Source organism: Bombina bombina, chromosome 1, assembly GCF_027579735.1.
Source record: "Bombina bombina isolate aBomBom1 chromosome 1, aBomBom1.pri, whole genome shotgun sequence".
In the NCBI taxonomy this organism is placed as follows: Eukaryota; Metazoa; Chordata; class Amphibia; order Anura; family Bombinatoridae; genus Bombina; species Bombina bombina.
In genome coordinates, this window is record NC_069499.1 from 263,557,043 (window position 1) to 263,581,223 (window position 24,181).

General features: G+C 36.7%; 1 long non-coding RNA gene across 1 annotated transcript; it reads left to right on the forward strand.

Moving 5' to 3' along the window:
- The first annotated feature begins 6,963 nt into the window (after positions 1–6,963).
- LOC128637175 (uncharacterized) lies at positions 6,964–22,218 on the forward strand. Its single transcript, XR_008399003.1, has 4 exons — positions 6,964–7,027; positions 18,474–18,565; positions 19,447–19,828; positions 22,023–22,218. It is a non-coding gene; the product is annotated as an uncharacterized LOC128637175 (long non-coding RNA).
- Positions 22,219–24,181: the final 1,963 nt, after the last annotated feature.

Consider the following 24,181-nt stretch of genomic DNA (forward strand, 5'->3'; position numbering starts at 1 on the left):
TTTTTTTTACAGGCAAAAGAGCTGTTTTCTTTGGGGCATGCCCCCGCAAAAGGCCCTTTTAAGGGCTGGTAAGGTAATAGAGCTGATTACTTTTGTAATTTAGTATAGGGTAGGGCATTTTTTTATTTTGGGGGGCTTTGTTATTTTATTAGGGGGCTTAGATTAGGTGTAATTAGTTTAAAATTCTTGTAATTTTTTTTATTTTTTGTAATTTAGTGTTTGTTTTTTTTGTACTTTAGTTTAGTTTATTTCATTGTATTTAATTGTAGGTACTTGTAGTTAATTTATTTAATGATAGTGTAGTGTTAGGTTTAATAGTAACTTAGGTTAGGATTTATTTTACAGGTAATTTTGTAATTATTTTAACTAGGTAGCTATTAAACAGTAAATATCTATTTAATAGCTATTGTACCAAGTTAAAATAAATACAAAGTTGCCTGTAAAATAAATATAAATGCTAAAATAGCTACAATGTAACTATTAGTTATATTGTAGCTATATTAGGGTTTATTTTACAGGTAAGTATTTAGTTTTATATAGGATTAATTTATTTAGTTAATTTAATGACAGTGTAGTGTTAGGTGTAATTGTAACTTAGGTTAGGGTTTATTTTACAGGTAAATTTGTATTTATTTTAGCTAGGTAGTTATTAACTATTTAATAGCTATTGTACCTAGTTAAAATAAATACAAAGTTGCCTGTAAAATAAATATAAATCCTAAAATAGCTACAATGTAACTATTAGTTATATTGAAGCTATATTAATAGCTAGTAGGGGGCTTAGATTAGGTGTAATTAGTTTAAAATTATTGTAATATTTTATTATTCTTGCTAATTTAGTGTTTGTTTGTTTTTTTGTACTTTTCTGATGGATGGAATACCTCTTCTTGCCCCGCTTGGATGAAGACTTCTGCCGGTCTGGATGTCCTCTTCTGCCCCATCGGATGAAGACTTCGGCCCGGCTGGGTGAACACGACTCAAGGTAGGGAGATCTTCAGGGGGGTAGTGTTAGGTTTATTTAAGGGGGGTTTGGGTTAGAGTAGGGGTATGTGGGTGGTGGGTTGTAATGTGGGGGGGGGTATTGTGTTTTTTTTTACAGGCAAAAGAGCTGTTTTCTTTGGGGCATGCCCCGCAAAAGGCCCTGTTCAGGGCTGGTAAGGTAATAGAGCTGTTAACTTTTGTAATTTAGTATAGGGTAGGGCATTTTTTTTTATTTTGGGGGGCTTTGTTATTTTATTAGGGGGCTTAGATTAGGTGTAATTAGTTTAAAATTCTTGTAATATTTTTTTATTTTTTGTAATTTAGTGGGGGGGGTTTTGTACTTTAGTTTAGTTTTTTAATTGTATTTAATTGTAGGTACTTGTAGTTAATTTATTTAATGATAGTGTAGTGTTAGGTTTAATTGTAACTTAGGTTAGGATTTATTTTACAGGTAATTTTGTAATTATTTTAACTAGGTAGCTATTAAATAGTCAATATCTATTTAATAGCTATTGAACCTAGTTAAAATAAATACAAAGTTGCCTGTACAATAAATATAAATGCTAAAATAGCTACAATGTAACTATTAGTTATATTGCAGCTATATTAGGGTTTATTTTACAGGTAAGTCTTTAGTTTTATATAGGATTCATTTATTTAGTTAATTTAATGATAGTGTAGTGTTAGGTGTAATTGTAACTTAGGTTATGATTTATTTTACAGGTAAATTTGTATTTATTTTAGCTAGGTAGTTATTAAATAGTTATTCACTATTTAATAGCTATTGTACCTAGTTAAAATAAATACAAAGTTGCCTGTAAAATAAATATAAATCCTAAAATAGCTACAATGTAACTATTAGTTATATTGAAGCTATATTAATAGCTAGTAGGGGGCTTAGATTAGGTGTAATTAGTTTAAAATTATTGTAATATTTTATTATTTTTTGTAATTTAGTGTTTGTTTGTATTTTGGTACTTGTATGATGGATGGAAGACCTCTTCTTGCCCCGCTTGGATGAAGACTTCTGCCGGTCTGGATGTCCTCTTCTGCCCCATCGGATGAAGACTTCGGCCCGGCTGGGTGAACACGACTCAAGGTAGGGAGATCTTCAGGGGGGTAGTGTTAGGTTTATTTAAGGGGGGTTTGGGTTAGAGTAGGGGTATGTGGGTGGTGGGTTGTAATGTGGGGGGGGGGATTGTGTTTTTTTTTTACAGGCAAAAGAGCTGTTTTCTTTGGGGCATGCCCCGCAAAGGGCCCTGTTCAGGGCTGGTAAGGTAATAGAGCTGTTAACTTTTGTAATTTAGTATAGGGTAGGGCATTTTTTTTATTTTGGGGGGCTTTGTTATTTTATTAGGGGGCTTAGGTTAGGTGTAATTAGTTTAAAATTCTTGTAATATTTTTTTATTTTTTGTAATTTAGTGGTTTTTTATTTTTTGTAATTTAGTGGGGGGGTTTTGTACTTTAGTTTATTTAATTGTAGATAATTGTAGGTACTTGTAGTTAATTTATTTAATGACAGTGTAGTGTTAGGTTTAATTGTAACTTAGGTTAGGATTTATTTTACAGGTAATTTTGTAATTATTTTAACTAGGTAGCTATTAATTAGTCAATAACTATTTAATAGCTTTTGTACCTAGTTAAAATAAATACAAAGTTGCCTGTAAAATAAATATAAATGCTAAAATAGCTACAATGTAACTATTAGTTATATTGCAGCTATATTAGGGTTTATTTTACAGGTAAGTATTTTGTTTTAAATATGATTCATTTATTTAGTTAATTTAATGATAGTATAGTGTTAGGTGTAATTGTAACTTAGGTTAGGATTTATTTTACAGGTAAATTTGTATTTATTTTAGCTAGGTAGTTATTAAATAGTTATTAACTATTTAATAACTATTGTACCTAGTTAAAATAAATACAAAGTTGCCTGTAAAATAAAAATAAATCCTAAAATAGCTACAATGTAACTATTAGTTATATTGCAGCTATATTAGGGTTTATTTTACAGGTAAGTCTTTAGTTTTAAATAGGATTCATTTATTTAACTATAGTAAACTTATTTCGTTTTATTTAAATTATATTTAAGTTAGGGGGTGTTAGTGTTAGGGTTAGACTTAGGTTTAGGGGTTAATAACCTTATTATAGTAGCGGCGACGTTGGGGGCGGGAGATTAGGGGTTAATAATTGTAGGTAGGTGGCGGCGATGTTAGGGAGGGCAGATTAGGGGTTAATAAAATGTATTATAGTGTTTGCGAGGCGGGAGTGCGGCGGTTTAGGGGTTAATACATTTATTATAGTGGCGGCGATTTGCGGTCGGCAGATTAGGGGTTAATACTTGTAGTTAGATTGTGGCGACGTTGGGGGGAGGCAGATTAGGGGTTAATAACTATAATGTAGGGGTCGGCGGTGTTAGGGACAGCAGATTAGGAGTTAATAGTTATAATGTAGGCGGCGGCGATATCGGGTCGGCAGATTAGGGGTTAATACTTGTAGTTAGATTGCGGCGACGTTGGGGGAGGCAGATTAGGGGTTAATAACTATAATGTAGGGGTAGGCGGTGTTAGGGACAGCAGATTAGGGGTTAATAGCTATAATGTAGGCGGCGGCGATATCGGGTCGGCAGATTAGGGGTTAATACTTGTAGTTAGATTGCGGCGACATTGGGGGGGGGCAGATTAGGGGTTAATAACTATAATGTAGGGGTCGGCGGTGTTAGGGACAGCAGATTAGGGGTTAATAGCTATAATGTAGGCGGCGATATCGGGTCGGCAGATTAGGGGTTAATACTTGTAGTTAGATTGCTGCGACATTGGGGGGGCAGATTAGGGGTTAATAACTATAATGTAGGGGTCGGCGGTGTTAGGGACAGCAGATTAGGGGTTAATAGCTATAATGTAGGCGGCGGCGATATCGGGTCGGCAGATTAGGGGTTAATACTTGTAGTTAGATTGCGGCGACATTGGGGGGGGCAGATTAGGGGTTAATAACTATAATGTAGGGGTCGGCGGTGTTAGGGACAGCAGATTAGGGGTTAATAGCTATAATGTAGGTTGCGGCGATATCCGATCGGCAGATTAGGGGTTAAATAATGTTATTATAGGGTTTGCGATGTGGGGGGGCCTCGGTTTAGTGGTTCATAGGTAGTTTATGGGTGTTAGTGACTTAGTGTACTAAATGGGTGTTAGTGTACTAAAAACATACCGAATTTCGGAACGGAATAGAACCGAATTCAGCCGAATCCGATTCGATCCGAAACGAAATTCGAAAAGTCCGAATCGATCCGAACCGAAAACGAACCAAATTTTTTAGCGGTGCACATGTCTACAAAAGAAGGACTTGACAGGCTCAGAAAAGTAAAAAATAGTGAGATATCTTGCAGAGGGATGCAGCACTCTTAAAATTGCAAAGCTTCTGAAGCGTGATCATCGAACAATCAAGCGTTTCATTCAAAATAGTCAACAGGGTCGCAAGAAGCGTGTGGAAAAACCAAGGCGCAAAATAACTGCCCATGAACTGAGAAAAGTCAAGCGTGCAGCTGCCAAGATGCCACTTGCCACCAGTTTGGCCATATTTCAGAGCTGCAACATCACTGGAGTGCCCAAAAGCACAAGGTGTGCAATACTCAGAGACATGGCCAAGGTAAGAAAGGCTGAAAGACGACCACCACTGAACAAGACACACAAGCTGAAACGTCAAGACTGGGCCAAGAAATATCTCAAGACTGATTTTTCTAAGGTTTTATGGACTGATGAAATGAGAGTGAGTCTTGATGGGCCAGATGGATGGGCCCGTGGCTGGATTGGTAAAGGGCAGAGAGCTCCAGTCCGACTCAGACGCCAGCAAGGTGGAGGTGGAGTACTGGTTTGGGCTGGTATCATCAAAGATGAGCTTGTGGGGCCTTTTTTGGGTTGAGGATGGAGTCAAGCTCAACTCCCAGTCCTACTGCCAGTTTCTGGAAGACACCTTCTTCAAGCAGTGGTACAGGAAGAAGTCTGCATCCTTCAAGAAAAACATGATTTTCATGCAGGACAATGCTCCATCACACGTGTCCAAGTACTCCACAGCGTGGCTGGCAAGAAAGGGTATAAAAGAAGAAAATCTAATGACATGGCCTCCTTGTTCACCTGATCTGAACCCCATTGAGAACCTGTGGTCCATCATCAAATGTGAGATTTACAAGGAGGGAAAACAGTACACCTCTCTGAACAGTGTCTGGGAGGCTGTGGTCGCTGCTGCACGCAATGTTGATGGTGAACAGATCAAAACACTGACAGAATCCATGGATGGCAGGCTTTTGAGTGTCCTTGCAAAGAAAGGTGGCTATATTGGTCACTGATTTGTTTTTGTTTTGTTTTTGAATGTCAGAAATGTATATTTGTGAATGTTGAGATGTTATATTGGTTTCACTGGTAAAAATAAATAATTGAAATGGGTATATATTTGTTTTTTGTTAAGTTGCCTAATAATTATGCACAGTAATAGTCACCTGCACACACAGATATCCCCCTAAAATAGCTATAACTAAAAACAAACTAAAAACTACTTCCAAAACTATTCAGCTTTGATATTAATGAGTTTTTTGGGTTCATTGAGAACATGGTTGTTGTTCAATAATAAAATTAATCCTCAAAAATACAACTTGCCTAATAATTCTGCACTCCCTGTATATCAATACTGTCTAAATTCAGAAGAAACTGTGAGGTTCTAAAAGTTAAACATATTATTACAGTAGTCAAAAGGTAAAGCAACACAATTTATTACTATATAAGTGCAAAGTTATACAGTGTGTCCACTGTTAAAGAGAAAAATATGGAAATCCTCAATATAAATTGGTACCATCCAGGTTTGAAAAAATGTCCCTCTATTAGAATGCAACTTGACTGGACAGTAATTGAAAAGCAGTCCTACGTGGTATCGAGCGTGTTAAACTGTTACACTGTCGGGGCAGACTTGTATGTAAAGTTCTTCTACCGGGTCCCCCACCACTTACTCTAATTTGGACGCACTGTATGTTAACTTTAAAGAGCTCTATTAGTATGTTTGTGGGGTAATGAATGAATCACTTATATTGATATTAGGATAGACGATTTGTATCTATTTTGGTTCTATTGTTGCACAATAACTTTGCACTTATATAGTAATAAATTGTGTTGCTTTACCTTTTGACTACTGTAATAATATGTTTAGCTTTTAGAACCTCACAGTTTCTTCCGAATTTAGACAGTATTGATATATGTGTAGTGCTGGCTAAGGTTTACTGTTTTTTTCTTAGAATTGACATATATATATATATATATATATATATATATATATATATATATATATATATATATAGAGAGAGAGAGAGAGAGAGAGAGAGAGAGTTCAGGATGGAAACGGCACACTTCAATAAGACAACCACCTGGTGCACTGTTATATACACATACAGCAATCATACGTGATGAATCCAAACGGATGTCCGTTCTGGCTTCTGGCTACCATTGAAGAAAGCCCATGTGAGGGCTGAAACGTTTGGTGCTTTCCTGTTATATTAAACGGATTGAAAATTCCTGTTGTGCCTGTTTTGTGAAGTCTCTTGGAACACGGATACAATCCGTTTGGATTCATCACGTATGATTGCTATATATATACTGTATATATATATATATATATATATATATATATATAAAAAGTTGTATATATATATGATTACTACATTGTATGTAAAAAGTTGTATATATATATATATACGATTACTTACATTGTATGTATACTTGTTTTTTTATCATAATGCAAATGATTTTATATTTAGGATAATATTTATGTTATATTAGGTGTATATAGGTGTATATTTAGGTGTATAGTTGCTTAACAAAAGCGCTATGGTGAGGTGTTTTGAATGCACGGTGTTTCACTGTTTTAATACGACTTTGCTATTTTTGGTCTTTTGTCCTGTATGTCTTGCCTTACGGTCTCCTGCGCATACGCGGTTGCACCAGGAAAACGCTGACGGTTATTCACATGCGATCATCGTGGTGGGAGCACTATATAGGGTGATAAGGTAAGATTATTTTATACTATTTTGGTCTGAGGACGGGGGAAACCCTGAAAATATTTACCATTAAATGTTTTTTGCAAAAAACAGCTTAGTTTTGGGACTGCAGGTATGAGAAGTGTGTGCTGGATCCCATATTGGATATTATATATATATATATATATATATATATATATAGTCACACACACACATACATATAAATAAAGAGACATAAAACACAAATTGTTATTTTGATTTAGATAGAACTTAGATGTACTTTATTTTAGAATTAGCTTCATTCTATTGATATCCTTAGATGAACAGCATATACTGTATAGATAGGCTCAGTATGTGCTGATTGGTGGCTGCACAATCATGCCTCGTGTGAATTGCTGATACAATGTGCATATATACAGTATATATACAGTATATATATTCTATAAAGGATAACTATAGACTGAAGCTAATTTGTTAATATCAGTTTAATTTTTGTTTTTAGATCTATCTTAATATTTAAAGGGATAGGTATGCCAAAATTAAACTTCAATAATTACAATAGGCCATGCATTTTTTAGACTCTTTTGAATTCACTTCTATTTTACACTTTGTTTTGTTATCTTTGAACCCCTTGTTGAAAATGAATACACACATATCCGACACTAGTGGCAACCAGCTGCTGATTGTTGCTTGCACACATTTGTCTCTTGTGATTGGCTGACTATATGTCTTTAGTTAGCTGCCAGTAGGGAAATGCTGTTCTTTCAGCAATGGATAACAAGAGAATTAAGCAAATTTGGTAATAGAAGTAATGTTGAAAGTTTTTTAAATTGTATGTTTTATCTGAATCATTTAAGAAAATGTTGGTGTTTCGTGTCCCTTTAAAAAAATATTTTTTGTTTCATGTCCCTGTTATATCAACCTTTGATTATAGATATATTGCATAGATAGATAGATAGATACACACACACAAATAGAATGATCTATCGATACATATATTTATGTTGCAAAACCATATATATAGATATATGTTTTAGGGTCCCAGGTATTGGAAAGGACCTTGACATGGTACCTGGGCTTGTCCCATTTGGCCAGATGCGGTAACTAACCTTTCCATTTTTGCTTTTAAATCTTAGCTGTGAGCTTGTTAGTGAGTGCTGGACTTTCTCTGTTTGTTGTATTAATTTGTTTTGTAATTTTCCCTATGGTTCTTGCACCCAGACCTGTCTGGGGTTAACTGCCTGTGACTCTGGGGACAGCACATCTTCCTGTGAGCGCCGGTAAGCACCCAGGGCTGAGCATGTTACAGGGTCATGGGATGTGTACCCGGTCCGGTATGAGAGTGCAGTCCCCTTCCATGTTTTGTATATGTCTAGGGTGATTACATAAGCCTGTGCACCCTTCCCTTGTTCCCAGTTTGTTTGGATTTGAGAGCTTGCTGTCAGGGTTTCTCCCTGTTGTGTTTGCCATGTGCTGCTGGCAGCCATTTTACTCACCTCTCTTCCTGACTTGGTGCATTGTGGGTGATGATGCTCACTTCCTGCACTTCCTTTTATGGCCAGACTGGTGTGCATCATCCATGTGAGACAGGATGCAGTATCAGAATTGTGATGTCATCACTTACTATTTAAAGGGCCTCTGTTCAGTATGCTTTGCCTTTGCGTTGTCTCAGACCTGTTTGTGAGAGTTCCTGTGTATTACCTGGCTGCCTGACATCCTTCCTAGTTCCTGATCCCTGGCTTGTTCCTGACTCTACTGTTTTCCTTGTTCCTGATTTTGGCTCGTCTGACTATTCGCTTTGGCTCCTGACTTGGCTCGTCTGACTACCAGCTCTGGTTTTGACTCCTGGCTTGTTATTTGACTTGTGGACTTTTTATTATTTTTTGCTATTAAAAATTTGTGATTATTTTTGCACTTCTCGTCTCAGTCTGATTCCTGGCACCCTGACATTACGCAAAGGCCATGAATCCTGATGGTGCTAATAATCCACCTTTACCTGCCATCATTTCCAGGATGGATGTACAGGATCACCGCTTGGATCAATTTGCACTAGCCCTGCAAACCCTGCTGACTCGCACTGCACATTTGGACCAAAGTGTCCCGCAAGTTATGGCTGCTCCTGTTTCTGCTGCTGCACCTATGCCTACCAGGAGCATGTCCGGTTCTGCACCTCTACCTCAGCGATATGGATGCGATCCTATTCAGTGCAGAGGGTTTTTGAACCAGGTGGGCATTTACTTTGAGATGTTACCTCAGGCGTTTCCCTCTGACAGAGCTAAGGTGGGATTTCTCATCTCTCTGACACAGCTATTGTCTGGGCTAATCCCTTGTGGGAGACTAATAAACCTGTGATTTCAAATTACCCTGAATTTGTGGCCTCCTTTTGAAGGGTATTTGATGTTCCGGCTCGCTCCTCCTCTGCTGCTAAACGACTCATGTCCATTCAGCAAGGTGCAAGATCTGTTGCTCAGTATGCTATTGAGTTCCGTACGCTTGCAGCAGAGGTAGGTTGGAACAATGAAGCCCTTGTTGCCTCCTTCTTTCATGGGCTCTCTGATGTGATTAAAGATGAAGTTGCTACCAGAGATTTACCAGAGGATCTCGAGGCATTGGTGTCTTTTTTTTTGGAGTGTGGACTCCTCCATAGTCACTCAGGCTCTTGTTGACTCCGGTGCTGCGGGCTATTTCATTGACAGTGCTTTTGTATCAAAGCACTCCATTCCTGTTTTGCCTCGGTCTGTTCCGCTTGCTATTGAGGCCATTGATGGCAGGCCCCTTCAGCCCGCACTTGTTACTCACGAAACTGCTCCGTTGTCCATGGCTGTTGGGGCTCTCCATTTTGAAACCCTCCAGTTCCAGGTGATAAACTCTCCGCATTTTCCGGTTGTTCTGGGTTATCCCTGGCTCCAAAAGCACAATCCCAGTCTCGACTGGTGCAGGTCCAAAATTTTGTTGTGGTCCCCGCAATGTATTTCCACTTGTCTTCGGAAACCAGTTGTGCACTTCTTCGGTATCTAAATTGCCAGAGAAGTACCGAGAGTTCCTAGATGTGTTTGACAAGGTGCGTGCCGGTACGTTGCCTCCTCACCGGTCTTACGATTGTGCCATAGACCTGCAACCCGGAGCCATTCCTCCTCGGGGCCGGGTGTACCCTCTGTCTGTTGCAGAGAATTGTGCTATGGAGGAGTATGTTGCTGATGCTCTGTCACGGGGAATCATCCACAAATCCTGCTCTCCTGCAGGGGCTGGCTTCTTCTTTGTGAAGAAAAAGGGTGGCGAGTTAAGACTATATATCGATTATAGGGGTCTTAATCGTCTTACCATTAAGAATGCTATTCCGCTCATTACAGAACTCTTTGACCGCCTCAAGGGAGCTACGGTCTTTACTAAACTTGATTTGAGAGGAGCATACAATCTCGTTAGGATTAAGGAGGGCCACAAATGGAAAACAGCATTTAACACCAGGAGCGGGCATTATGAGTATCTTGTCATGCCCTTTGGCCTATGTAATGCTCCTGCTGTTTTTCAGGAATTTATTAATGATGTCCTACGAGATATGTTGCAATAGTGTGTTGTGGTGTACTTAAGAGACGACATCCTCATACACTCACCCACACTTGAGGATCATCGTTCTGATGTTACACGGGTTCTTCAGAGACTACGTGAGAACGGCCTGTTTTGTAAACTCGAGAAATGTGAGTTCCATCAGACTCAAGTAACCTTCCTAGGTTATGTTATCTCCGTTGCAGGGTTCTCCATGGATCCTGACAAGTTATCTGCAGTTCTGCAGTGTCCTCGCCCAGTTGGTCTTCGGTCTATTCAACGTTTTTTGGGGTTCGCCAATTACTATAGAAAGTTTATTAAAAACTTTTCTTCCTTGGTCAAACCTATCACAGACATGACCCGTAAAGAGAATGATCCACTCCATTGGTCACCTACTGCCATTAAGGCCTTTGATAGTCTTAAGACTGCCTTTGCTGCCGCTCCAGTTCTGGCTCATCCTAACCCTGTCCTGCCTTTCGTTCTTGAGGTCGATGCGTCTGAGACTGGAGTAGGTGCCCTCTTGTCTCAACGTCCTACGCCTGACGGTTCCTTGCATCCGTGTGGTTTCTTCTCTAAGAAATTGTCTCCAGCGGAGTGCAATTATGAAATTGGCAACAGGGAATTACAGGCCATAATTTTGGCACTCAAGGAATGGAGGCATCTTCTCGAGGGTACTAGCGTGCCAGTGCTCATTCTTACTGACCACAAAAATTTAACTTATCTATCTGATGCAAAAGGTTTGTCGCCCCGACAGGCCAGATGGGCGCTATTTTTGTCTCGGTTTAATTATGTGGTCTCCTACCTGCCTGGTAGTAAGAATGTTAGGGCTGATGCCCTCTCTCGACAATTTTTGCCTTTGTCCAAGGAGGAGTCTGTACCTACTCCTGTTATACCTCCTGACCATATTTTGGCTACCATACGTACTAATTTGACTTCTCCCTTGGGGGAGGAGATCCTGGCTGCACAAACCAATGCACCTCCTGAGAAACCTAGTGGTAAGTGTTTTGTTCCTGAGAATCTTCGAACTAAACTTTTGCACACTTACCACTATCCTAAAGCCGCAGGTCACCCAGGCAAGAACCAAATGATTTGGTCTGTCACTCGACAAATTTTGTCTGTCACTCGACAATTCTGGTGGCCAGGTCTTCGTTCTGATGTTGCTGCGTATGTTGCCTCCTGCTCAGTTTGTGCACAGAATAAGACTCCTCAACGTCTTCCTGTGGGTCTTCTTCAACCTATTGCTAATGGTGAGTGTCCTTGGACACATCTTTCCATGGACTTCATTGTCGAGCTCCTTGTTTCCAATGGCAATACTGTTATCCTTATGGTAGACCGTTTTTCTATGGTAGACCGTTTTTCTAAAATGTCACATTGCATTCCCTTGATGAAACTGCCTACCGCTCAGGAGCTTGCTTCACTTTTTGCCCGGGTGGTCTTCCGTTTACGTGGGTTACCCAAGGAGATAGTGTCGGACCGGGGTAGCCAGTTTGTCTCCAGATTTTGGCGTTCCTTTTGTGCTCAAATGGGGATCCAGCTTTCCTTCTCCTCTGCATATCACCCTCAATCCAATGGGGCTGCGGAACGGTCTAATCAAGCTCTGGAACAGTTCCTTCGTTGCTATGTCTCAGATCACCACAATAATTGGTCTGAACTGTTACCTTGGGCAGAGTTTGCTCGTAATAGTGCTATTAATGCTTCCTCCAAGTTATCCCCGTTCATGGCGAATTATGGGTTTCAACCATCCTTGTTGCCCGATTCATTCATGTCTCAGGGTATTCCGGCTTTGGAGGAGCATCTTTGGCAACTCCGTTCCACGTGGGGGCAGATTCAAGATTGCCTTCATCGTTCTATGCAGCGCCAAAAGTTCCAGGCTGATCGTAGGCGTCTGCCCGCACCTTTCTACCAGGTTGGTGAGAGAGTTTGGCTGTCCTTCCGCAACTTGAACCTTCGTGTGCCTTCCAATAAATTGGCTCCCCGATATGTTGGTCCTTTTCGAATACTCAGACGGGTTAATCCTGTGGCCTACGCTCTTGACCTTCCTCCTGCTATGCGCAACTCCAATGTTTTTCATGTCTCCCTCTTGAAACCATTGGTTTGTAATCGGTTTACCACTGTGTTGCCTCGTCCCTGTCCTATCTTTGTTGACAACCATGAGGAGTATGAGGTCAGCAGCATTATTGACTCTCGTATGTCCAGGGGTCGTGTACAGTATTTGGTTCACTGGAGGGGCTACGGTCCGGAGGAGCGTTCTTGGGTTCCCTCCTCTGATGTTCATGCTCCTGCCCTCCTCCGTGCCTTCCATGCCCGTTTCCCCAATAAGCCTTTTGTCCTCCCACGGGGGAGGGGTCGTTGAGGGGAGGGTACTGTCAGGGTTTCTCCCTGTTGTGTTTGCCATGTGCTGCTGGCAGCCATTTTACTCACCTCTCTTCCTGACTTGGTGCATTGTGGGGGATGCTGCTCACTTCCTGCACTTCCTTTTATGGCCAGACTGGTGTGCATCATCCATGTGAGACAGGATGCAGTCTCAGAATTGTGATGTCATCACTTATTATTTAAAGGGCCTCTGTTCAGTATGCATTGCCTTTGCGTTGTCTCAGACCTGTTTGTGAGAGTTCCTGTGTATTACCTGGCTGCCTGACATCCTTCCTGGTTCCTGATCCCTGGCTTGTTCCTGACTCTGCTGTTTTTCTTGTTCCTGATTCCGGCTCGTCTGACTATTCGCTTTGGCTCCTGACTCGGCTCGTCTGACTACCAGCTCTGGTTTTGACTCCTGGCTTGTTATTTGACTTTGTTGCTATTAATAAAGGTTTGATTATTTTTGCACTTCTCGTCTCAGTCTGATTCCTGGCACCCTGACACTTGCATTGTGTGGCTGTTTTAGGGTCCCAGGTATTAGAAAGGACCTTGACGTGGTACCTGGGCTTGTCCCATTTGGCCAGATGCGGTAACTAACCTTTCCATTTTTTATTTTAAATCTTAGCAGTGAGCTTGTTAGTGAGTGCTGGACTTTCTCTGTGTGTTGTATTAATTTGTTTTGTAATTTTCCCTATGGTTCTTACACCCAGACCTGTCTGGGGTTAACTGCTTGTGACTCTGGGGACAGCACAGCTTCCTGTGAGTGCCGGTGAGCACCCAGGGCTGAGCATGTTACAGGGTCATGGGATGTGTACCCGGTCCGGTATGAGAATGCAGTCCCCTTCCGTGTTTTGTATATGTCTAGGGTGATTACATAAGCCTGTGCACCCTTCCCTTGTTCCCAGTTTGTTTGGATTTGAGAGCTTGCATTGTGTGGCTGTTTTAGGGTCCCAGGTATTGGAAAGGACCTTGATGTGGTACCTGGGCTTGTCCCATTTGGCCAGATGCAGTAACTAACCTTTCCATTTTTGCTTTTAAATCTTAGCTGTGAGCTTGTAAGTGAGTGCTGGACTTTCTCTGTGTGTTGTATTAATTTGTTTTGTAATTTTCCCTATGGTTCTTGCACCCAGACCTGTCTGGGGTTAACTGCCTGTGACTCTGGGGACAGCACAGCCTCCTGTGAGTGCCGGTAAGCACCCAGGGCTGAGCATGTTACAGGGTCATGGGATGTGTACCCGGTCCGGTATGAGAGTGCAGTCCCCTTCCGTGTTTTATAGATAGAATTATATATATCTATAAATATATATATATAAATAATATATATATATAAATATATATATAGAGCGAGAGAGAAAGAGAAATATATATTTATATATATATATATATATATATATATATATATATATATATATATATATATATAGTAGATCAATAGATAGATAAAGAGAGAGAGAAAGATCTATATTTATATTACTACATATTATGTTATAATTTAGTAATTACATTTACAGTTATATTTAGACACATTGATGTACATACATATATATATATATATATATATATATATATATACTGTATATACGGAATATATGTGTGTGTGTTTGTACTTGTATGTATATATTTATGTCTGTGTACACTTTATAAATATAATAAAAAATATATATATCTATATACAAATATATAAATAAAGAAATATAAACACAAATATATATATATATATACACATCTCTAATGATATATACATAGACACATATATATATATATATATACACATATATATGTATATATAAATATATAAATGTACACAGTTATCCAAAGCACCAGTCATAGACAAGTAGGTAAAATTCTAAAAAGTCTTTTAATTTCAAACGTCGTTAAAATCATGAAGATTAGTAATAAGGGTATACAGTGTATAGCCGTGCTCCTCAGCAGACATGTTTCGTGCACACGGCACTTGTTCACTGCATGGAGGAGCACCGGCTATTTTCGGCCTTTTATACACCACTTTTTCAAAATTAAAGGTACAGAATATCAAATATTTCAAATGTGTGTATACCCTCAAACTTACATACATATATCTAGATTATAATATTACTGTACAATAAATTTAATCAATATGGGAAATCAGTAATTCATAATATTATTACTACACTATAAAGTTAATCAAAGGAATAATTTCTAATTCATTATTCCACATTACTTAAAGTTACACCATATCAAATGTATGAATTCCCTCTATTTTGTCATATATATATATATATATATATATATATATATATATATATATACAATTAAATTGCAATATTAAAGAGAGAATTTATAATCCATTGTCCTATTACTGCACTATATAGTTATGCTTCATAATTCCTGATAGGTTTCATTGTAAGAATACTATCCTCAATGCAAGTTATATTATTGCTAGGAAGTTCTTACACATAAAGGTCAATATCCCTCCTAAAATTTAAACCATCTGGGATCGATGTTTTGAGAGTGAATATCCAAAAGACCTCTCTAAGGTTCAATTTGTTATTTCTATTGCCCCCCCCCCCCTTCTCCAAATGGGCACATGATCGATTCCCTGTACTTGCAAAAGATTAGAATTGGAATTATGAAATTCCCTAAAATGTTTTGCTCCCTACAGTTAAGGAGGTATATTACATGTGTTGTATTGCAGTTTATATGGAATTTTATCTCATGTGTTTGTTTAGTAGTGGTAGAACTGCAGGTGTTACCCTCAACTACATAATCACGTTTTGCATATATTTTTCCTACATTTAAAGAAACATTTTTGTTGTTTTAACCAACAAGGTTACCTATTGTTTTTCCCTTTTTGGGGATAAACTCACATCCATCCTGTATGATTTTCTTCAGTATAGGATCTATGCTCAAAATGGGGATACTCTCCCTAATTATATTGCACACCTGCCCATATTGTGTACTATATGTTGTGATGAATTTTTTTTTTGTTTGGTTCCCCTTTTGCTTCTTTTTTTATAACTTAGCAGTTGTTCTCTGGGAATTTGGTCAACTTCCATTTTTGCTCAGTTCAGAATATTATCACTGTAGCCTCTTTCCTTAAGACGCTGTGTCATATTATTTACCTGTTTGATATAATTATCTTGATTTCAACAATTGCGTTTTGCACGGATAAACTGACTCTTGGGAATACCCTGAAGTGTATGTCGGGGGTGACTCGAATTAAATTCTAGGATGGTGTTCCCTGCCGTAGATTTTCTAAAGAGATCAGTCTCAATGACACATTCTTCTATATTAACTGATACTACAATATCTAAGAAATTGATCTGATTTTGATTTTGTTCTCCTAGGAAACTAATACCTCTATTGTTCCCATTTAGGTAGGTACAGAATTCTTCCGTTTTTTGTTCACTACAATCCATAATGAAAAACAAATCGTCTATATAGCGAGCATATAGAATAATGTTGTCCCGATAGGGATTCCCATCTCCATAGATGTGGGACTGCTCCCACCAACCCATAAAAAGGTTGGCATAACAGGGGGCGAATTTCGCCCCCATAGCAGTCCCACATCTCTGGAGATAGAAGCCCCCATTGAACATAAAAAAATTATGTGTCAAAAGATTCAGTGGATCTCAATATGAATTGTTTAGTGTTGTTCTCATAATTGCTATATCTTTCTAAAAAGTATTCAATAGCTTCCAACCCTTTGACATGTTGAATGGAAGTGTAGAGTGACGAAACATCAGCTACAAAGAACCGATACGTTTGTTTCCATTTAATTTGTTTCAGCTCTAATAGCAATGATGTTGTGTCTTGTATGTAACTAGGAAGTTTCTTTACTAGTGGTTGAAGGTAGTTATCCATGAGTTCTGATAGTGGTTCATTCAATGATTCTATCCCTGCAATTATCGGGCGACCTGGAGGGTTTATAGGATCTTTATGGACTTTTGGAAAGTAGTGGTATATCGGTGTTACAGGGTATTCTGGAATGAGATTCTCTTCTATAACTTGTGTTATAATATTATTATACCTTGCAGCTTTGACGATTTCTTTCAGTATATTCCTCAGTGGGATTTTCCCTCAGCTTCAGGTATACTTCCTTGTCATTGAGTTGTCTTTGTGCTTCACTAATACATGCTACTCTATCCAATACCACAACGTTCCCACCCTTGTCAGATGGTCTGGTCACTATTCTACTGTCCTGTGACAGCTTTGTTAATGCCTCTTTTTCTTTCTTTGTCATATTTGTTGTTTTAATGTTGATTGTATCATTAAGTTTCCTTAACTTTTCTTCAACTACTTTTTGGAAAACTTCTATAGCGTTAGATCTAGAATGTACAGGATAAAAATTACTATTTTTCCTGCAATTACTAAAATCAATATGAGACTCACTGACTAAATCATCCCTTGTGCCATCACTTTCTACCTGTAAATCCTGCAAGTTAATAATGGAACATATATCGATAAATGGCATTGGTTCATTTAAATCATTTGTTTCAGAATCCAATTTTTCTTGGCCATGTACCGTCTCAGCATCAATGAAGTGTTTACGCAACACCAATTTTCTAACGAATCTATTGACATCCAAAATAGTATTAAATTAAAATGTTGAGACGGAACAAAGCCAAGTCCCCTGGAAAGAACTGAGACCTCAACATCTGATAATTCTACACATTAAAGATTCAAAACATTTTTATTTTCTCCTAGGCATATTTCTTCTGATGCCCCCTTGATCTCATCACATATGTTCTCTTCTGAATATTTTTCTTCTGTTCTGTTGTTGGTAGCCTCGACCTTTGTTTTGATGGTGTCGATAATCCTCTTCCTCGTTTACCTCTCCGGGTTTTTTTTTGTTTTTTTTTCTTACACTTGTTAGAGTCTCTACATGTCCATTTTTTGACTGTGTTTTTACGGATTGGTCTATGGTTGTTTGTAGGACAGCTGGTTCAGATTCCTCTATTTCAACTTCATAATCCGAAGACTCGATCTCATACTCTGTGTCAGAGAAAGTAACATTCTTTGATTGCTTTGTTTTGTTCTTCTATGCAAGGAATCAGTGAGAGACTGATTAAGGGGTACAAATATAGCACTCTGGAACGTATGAAAGTGTGAAGAAATTTTATAATAAAAAATAACCTTTATTAGACCATATTAAAATCAGGGTTAACATACACTTGTTTTGTTCTTCTGCCATCTTCTATATTTATTTCCTCTCCGATTGGGATTTTCTTGATGGTCCCATCTATAGACAAAATTGTGATCATAGTCATATTTGTCACATGCAATTTTTCTGGACTTGAACTCCCATAATTCTTGCCTGAAGGTGATCATATTTTGTTCAAATTGCTTATCATATTTCTTGAATTCAGGATCTTTTCGTACTATTCTTAACCTTTCTTGGATCTCCTTATATATAAATATATATACTATATATATAATCTTCAACCACACAATAATTTTTAAAAATTAGTGCTTGCACCGTGTATAACATATTCAAAACGTATATCCATAAGATAACAAAAAAATATGGCTCATACTCTTTTTTTTTTTTTTTAATGGTTGATATAAAGAGATCTAATTATTTTTTATTTGATTACAGTTATAGTTGAAAATTTAAGAAAAATGTCTGAACAAGCAGGACCATCTATCAGGAATGTTTTGTATCTTGAAGAAGATGAAATAGCAAGATTGGTAAGATTATATTGCATTATTTTCTATAGTGAAGACTGAAGTGTCAGTCTACACCTTTGTTTTATTGATTATCCATTCCACCATTTTGCATAATCAAAGCAAGTATAATAATATTATTTTTCAATCTGCGATTAAAGGAGACATTAAAAATACTAAATAATCATATATAAGTATGTTCATATTGCATAATTCAATTAACTTTTGTGGCAACTTTATCCTGCATTGTGTAGCTTCGATACTTTATTTTAAACTTTAATATTCACGAACGACGCAACTGGCTATACTACGATTTTTCTTTTTTTTGTTAAACGCATTGCGGGCACGCTGTATAGTCACACTGCACACGATTGCACCATTAAACTAAATTTAGGTTGCTCCCTCTCTGGTCTGGTAGCGTGTGCAAGCTAAATTCATTTTAATGACGTGATCGGGTGAACTGTGACTATACAGCCTGCTTATAAAAAAAAAAAAAAAGTATAGCCAGGCTTGGCTTTAGATAAAATTGAACTTTTAAATAAAATATTTCCAGGATACTTTGATGTATAAAGTTGATGCAAAGCTTATGTTATTTAATTCTATACTATGCACATAATTATATACCATTATTTTATATGTTTACAGTCCCTTTAACTTGAAATTAATTGGAAGATTGGCGAAGATTAGATTAATTTTATTTAGACTACATTTCATTTTATCCAGTCTTTGATGAGTCATACATAACACCAATTTCAATAGCACCATTTTATATACATGGCACACATGAAGTATCACTATATAGCTATCTAATGTGCATCTAAATATATCCATTTTTAATTAAAGAAATTTTTATGTACATGTATTTTTATTTTATTCATTGACAATTATAAAAAAATGTATTTTAGTTTTTTTCGTATATGGGGATTTTGATGGAAAAGAGGCAATCCGATCCTATGCTATTTGATTATACACAGACGCACCTTTGGGATCCGATTGAAGAGAGTGTAGAAATTGGCATTGATAATGCTTCAGTCTCTGTTCCTGAAGAAGGTACATCTATAGATGTGGATGAGAGATTGGGCAACACTGACTGGTGTGTTTGCGGCAACTGTCAAGCTATGCCAACCCACACTGAATCAATTTGCTGTCGTGAAGTTGAGAATATTAATTCCAAAATTCAAGATGGTTTAAGCTGTATTATAGATGATCCGTATGGTTCAACATCACTAAGCAGCAGAGAACATCTTGTGCAAGTATATTGGATTTTGGCAAGTTAAAAAATGACAGGTATTTATTATTAATATATTTTTATTATCAATGTTTTTAATTAATTTTTTAATATAATATAATTTATAATTTTAATGTGCTGAGTGGCACCCTAAATCATTATTTTCTTTCATTATTAATTTCAAGCATGTTATTTTAACTTATATTACGAACTTAATCCTATTACCATTTATTCTTCGTTCTCTTGCAATCTACATTTAAATATACAGTAATTTCAATGTTGGAGACATCACATTTTACTTTCCACAATTGGTCAATGCTTGCTTATTTTTTTGAGAAATGTTACCCTATCCATGGTGCTGAACCTCAAGTGGTGTATTTACCAAAAATTAAATTCATGCAGTAAAGGGGCACTAAACCCAGATTTTTGCTTTCATATTTCAGATAGAGCATGCAATTTTAAGCAACTTTCTAACTTACTCCTATTATCAATTTTTCTTCGTTCTCTTGCTATCTTTACTTTAAAAAGCAGGAATGTGATACAAAGGAGCCGGCCCAATTTTTTTGGAAGAAGCTGGGTTATGCTTGCTTATTGGTGGGTAAATGTAAGCCTCCAATAAGCAAGCGCTATCCATGGTGCTATACCTAAAATGGGCTGCCTGCTAAGATTTACATTCCTGCTTTAAAAATAAAGATAGCAAGAGAATGAAGAAAAATTGATAATAGGAGTAAATTAGAATGTTGCTTAAAATTTCATGCTCTATCTGAATCATGAAAGAAAAAATTTGGGTTTAGTGCCCCTTTAAAATTAAAGATCGCAAAAGAACGAATAAAAATTTAATGCGCTAAAATAATCATGAGATTTTTACTACTTTGCGTAACTTTAAAGGGATATTGAACCACATTTTTTTAGATGATTCTTAAAATTTATATCCATTTTATTATCTCCTATTATCCATCTTTCATTTTTCTATGTTTTTCCTTATTTGGAAAACCAGGAATATAATCTTACAATCAGTCCAATTTTGATTTCAGCAACTGTTTAGCGCTTGATTATTGATGTATAAATGCTGCCAACATTCATAATGCATGCTGTGCATGTTGGTAAATCATATATGGACCCTTTAGTATTTCCATTATATATTGAGAATTAATAAAACGTATAATGGCTCACTATACCTTGATTTGTTAAAAAAAAAAAAAACTATGTTTGTAATGAATTTCAATGTATGATTACATTGAATATTAATACCAATTAATTTTCAATTAAAGGAACATTACACCCAATAATTTTATCCTATTGAAAGTTTTCCCAATGATCCGTTTTACCTGCTAGAGTGTATTTAATATTTTAAACCTTGCACCTTTACCGCTATTTTTTCCTATGAAAAGAATGATTTTGCTTAGTGTTTTTTTACAACCTATACTGAGAGTTTTGATACTGGAGTCTCAGGTATGTAATAGCCTAAGTAAACACATCCAAAATTAGAGATTGAACTCAAAATGAGGTGCAGGATAGTTAACTAATTATGTATTTATATTTCACTTTCCAGACAAATATAAGATAAGGAAGCAAGTGTTTGTACACAAAGTGATAACATAATGAGATATATTACAGAAAGATCAATCCATTATAATAAGCTGTGGTTTAAAATTACAAAACCAGCTACTTCATATACACAAAAAACACTGAAAATGCAATTTCTCATACTTTTTATATTCTATAGAGGTAGAAGTCATTGAATTAAACCCAAATTTGTTCTTTCATTATTCATATAGAGCATGGAATTTTAATCAACTTTATAGTTTACTCCTATTATCAATTGTTCTTTATTCTATTGCAATCTGTATTAAAATGTATGAAAGTTAAAGCATAGGAGCCGGCCCATTTTGGTTTCAGAACATGGGTAATGCTTGCTTATTGGTGGCTACATCACAGATACCAATAAGCAAGCGCTTTCCATGGTACAGAACATAAAAATGCCCGTCTCTTTTGCTTTACATTCCTGCTTTTTAAATAAAGACACAAAGAGAAAGAAGATTTGATAATAGGAGTAAATGTGAACGTTTTATAAAATTGCATGCTCTATCTGAAACATGAAACTACATTTTTGGGTTTACTATCCCTTTAATATAAACATCATTTTATAGTGTACTGTCACTTTAAATTCAAAATATGAATTGGACTATAATTTTTTTATAAAAATTTGATTTTATCTCACTATTTATTGTAATTTTTATTTAAAAAATATAGGGATGTATGGAAGATATCCTATTGAGCTTTCACAGTTTTTGCTCATCATTACCATCCTGTGTGGTTTCACAGATAAGGAATGCATTTCCAGAACCTGATGGCTTGTATATAGGATTTTACCCAGCAGAAGAAGGACCTGCAATTGATATGTTATACGATTAAAAAGATAATGCTAAGATATTGACATTCTGTTTGAAGAAATAAAAGAGGAAGCAACAACAAAGTTTTACTGTTAATGTCTTTAGTTTCTGTTCCATTTAAACTGTTCATTTTCATAAGAATGAAAACATGTATATTCTAATATCATTTTTGTTTGTATTTTTTATTTAATTATCAAATATCTGTTATTTTAAATTTAAAGTGATGGTAAACTCACTACATTAAGTCTGCAATATATTAAAGCTCTAAGTTAAAATAATACACTGAGGCTCCCATTTGTAGGATAAATAATGTAGGTCAACGAATAACTAAAAACTTTTAATCGCACCATTACCCTGTTCCTGGCCGCCTCCGTGTTAAAGAATGTTTTTCCTATTTTGACTGGCATATGATACAGCCAATAGGGGATGCACCATACGTCCTATGTATTTTCTCATCGCCACGCTCCCGTGCCGCAGCGTTGAGGGTTCTCATTTAGGATTCCAAATTGTGCAGGTTCAGTTTTCAGACAGACAGCAGCCTGAGAACTGCACCTGCGCAGTTTGGAATCCTAATTGAGAACCCTCAACGCTGTGGCACGGGAGCGTGGCAATGATAAAATACATAGGGCGTATGGTGCATCCCCTATTGGCTGTACCATTTACCAGTCAAAATATGAAAACATTTCTTTAACACGGAGGCGGCCAGGAACATGACAACCGTGGGATTAAAAGTTTTTAATTATTCGGTCACCTACATTATTTAGCCTAAAAATAAGAGCCTCAATGTATTATTTTAACTTAGAGCTTTACTATATTACAGACTTCATGTATTGAGTTTACCATCACTTTAAAGAATTTGGATTCATATAGAGCTGGATTTATCTTATGCATTTAGCTGGATGAAGCTGGATTCAGATAGAGCACACCATTTTAAACATCTTTGTTTAATACTAATATTAATTTTTGTTTTTTCTCTTACTATCTTTTAAAAAAAAGCATGCATGTAAAGCTTAGGAGATGGCCCATTTTTGTTTCAGAACCCGTGTTACACATGCTTATTGTTGGATAATTGTAGCCACCAATAATAGATCTCTAACCCATGGTTCTGAATCTAAAATGTGCCAGATGCTAAACTTTACATTCATGAGTTTTTACTAAAGTTAGTAATAGAACAAAAAAAAATTGATATCATGCTAAATATTAAGTTAATTAAAGGGACACTGAAACTAAATCTTTAATTTCATGATTCAGATAAAGCATGAATTTTTATGTAAGTTTAAAAATTGTTAATATTATCAAATGTTCTTCATTCTCTTGCTATCTTTATTTAAAAACCAAGAATGTAAGTTTTGAATAAGGCCCATTTTTGGTTCACAACCAGGGTTGTTCTTGCAGATTGTTTGCGAAATGTCAGCCCACAAAAAAAAATATGCGTACTGAACCAAAAAATGGATGGCTCCTTTGCTTAGATAACTTCTTTTTCAAATAAAGAGAGAGCTTGAGAATGAAGTAAAATTAATTATAGGAGTAAATCAGAAATTTGATTAACATTGCATGCTCCTATCTTAATCATGAAAGAAAAAAATTATGTTTAGTATCCCTTTAAAATGTTGTGCTCTAATCAAAGGCAAATTTCATTTTTAGTATCCATTTAAATTGACAGTCTACTAAAAATTTTAAAAAATGTTAAACTGCCGAGCTAAATATTTTTTTTAAACTGATATGCAAAAGACCATTACCGTGTATTGACTGAAATCCATTTGAGTGGCCAGAATTGAAATTCTACCACTGCGAACTGTGACACTGCTGACACTACACATTGAAGAAATAACGCCCATGACCATCATAGTTCATTGCACATGTTCATTTTTCACATGTATTTGCAGTTCGGTTGGAGGACAGTACTTCATAGGAGCAAATAGAAGTGGACCACGTCCTCAAAAATGGGGTAACTAATATCCCATTTACATAATATGAATTTATATACAGTATGTTCTCTCTCCACTTACACATAATTTG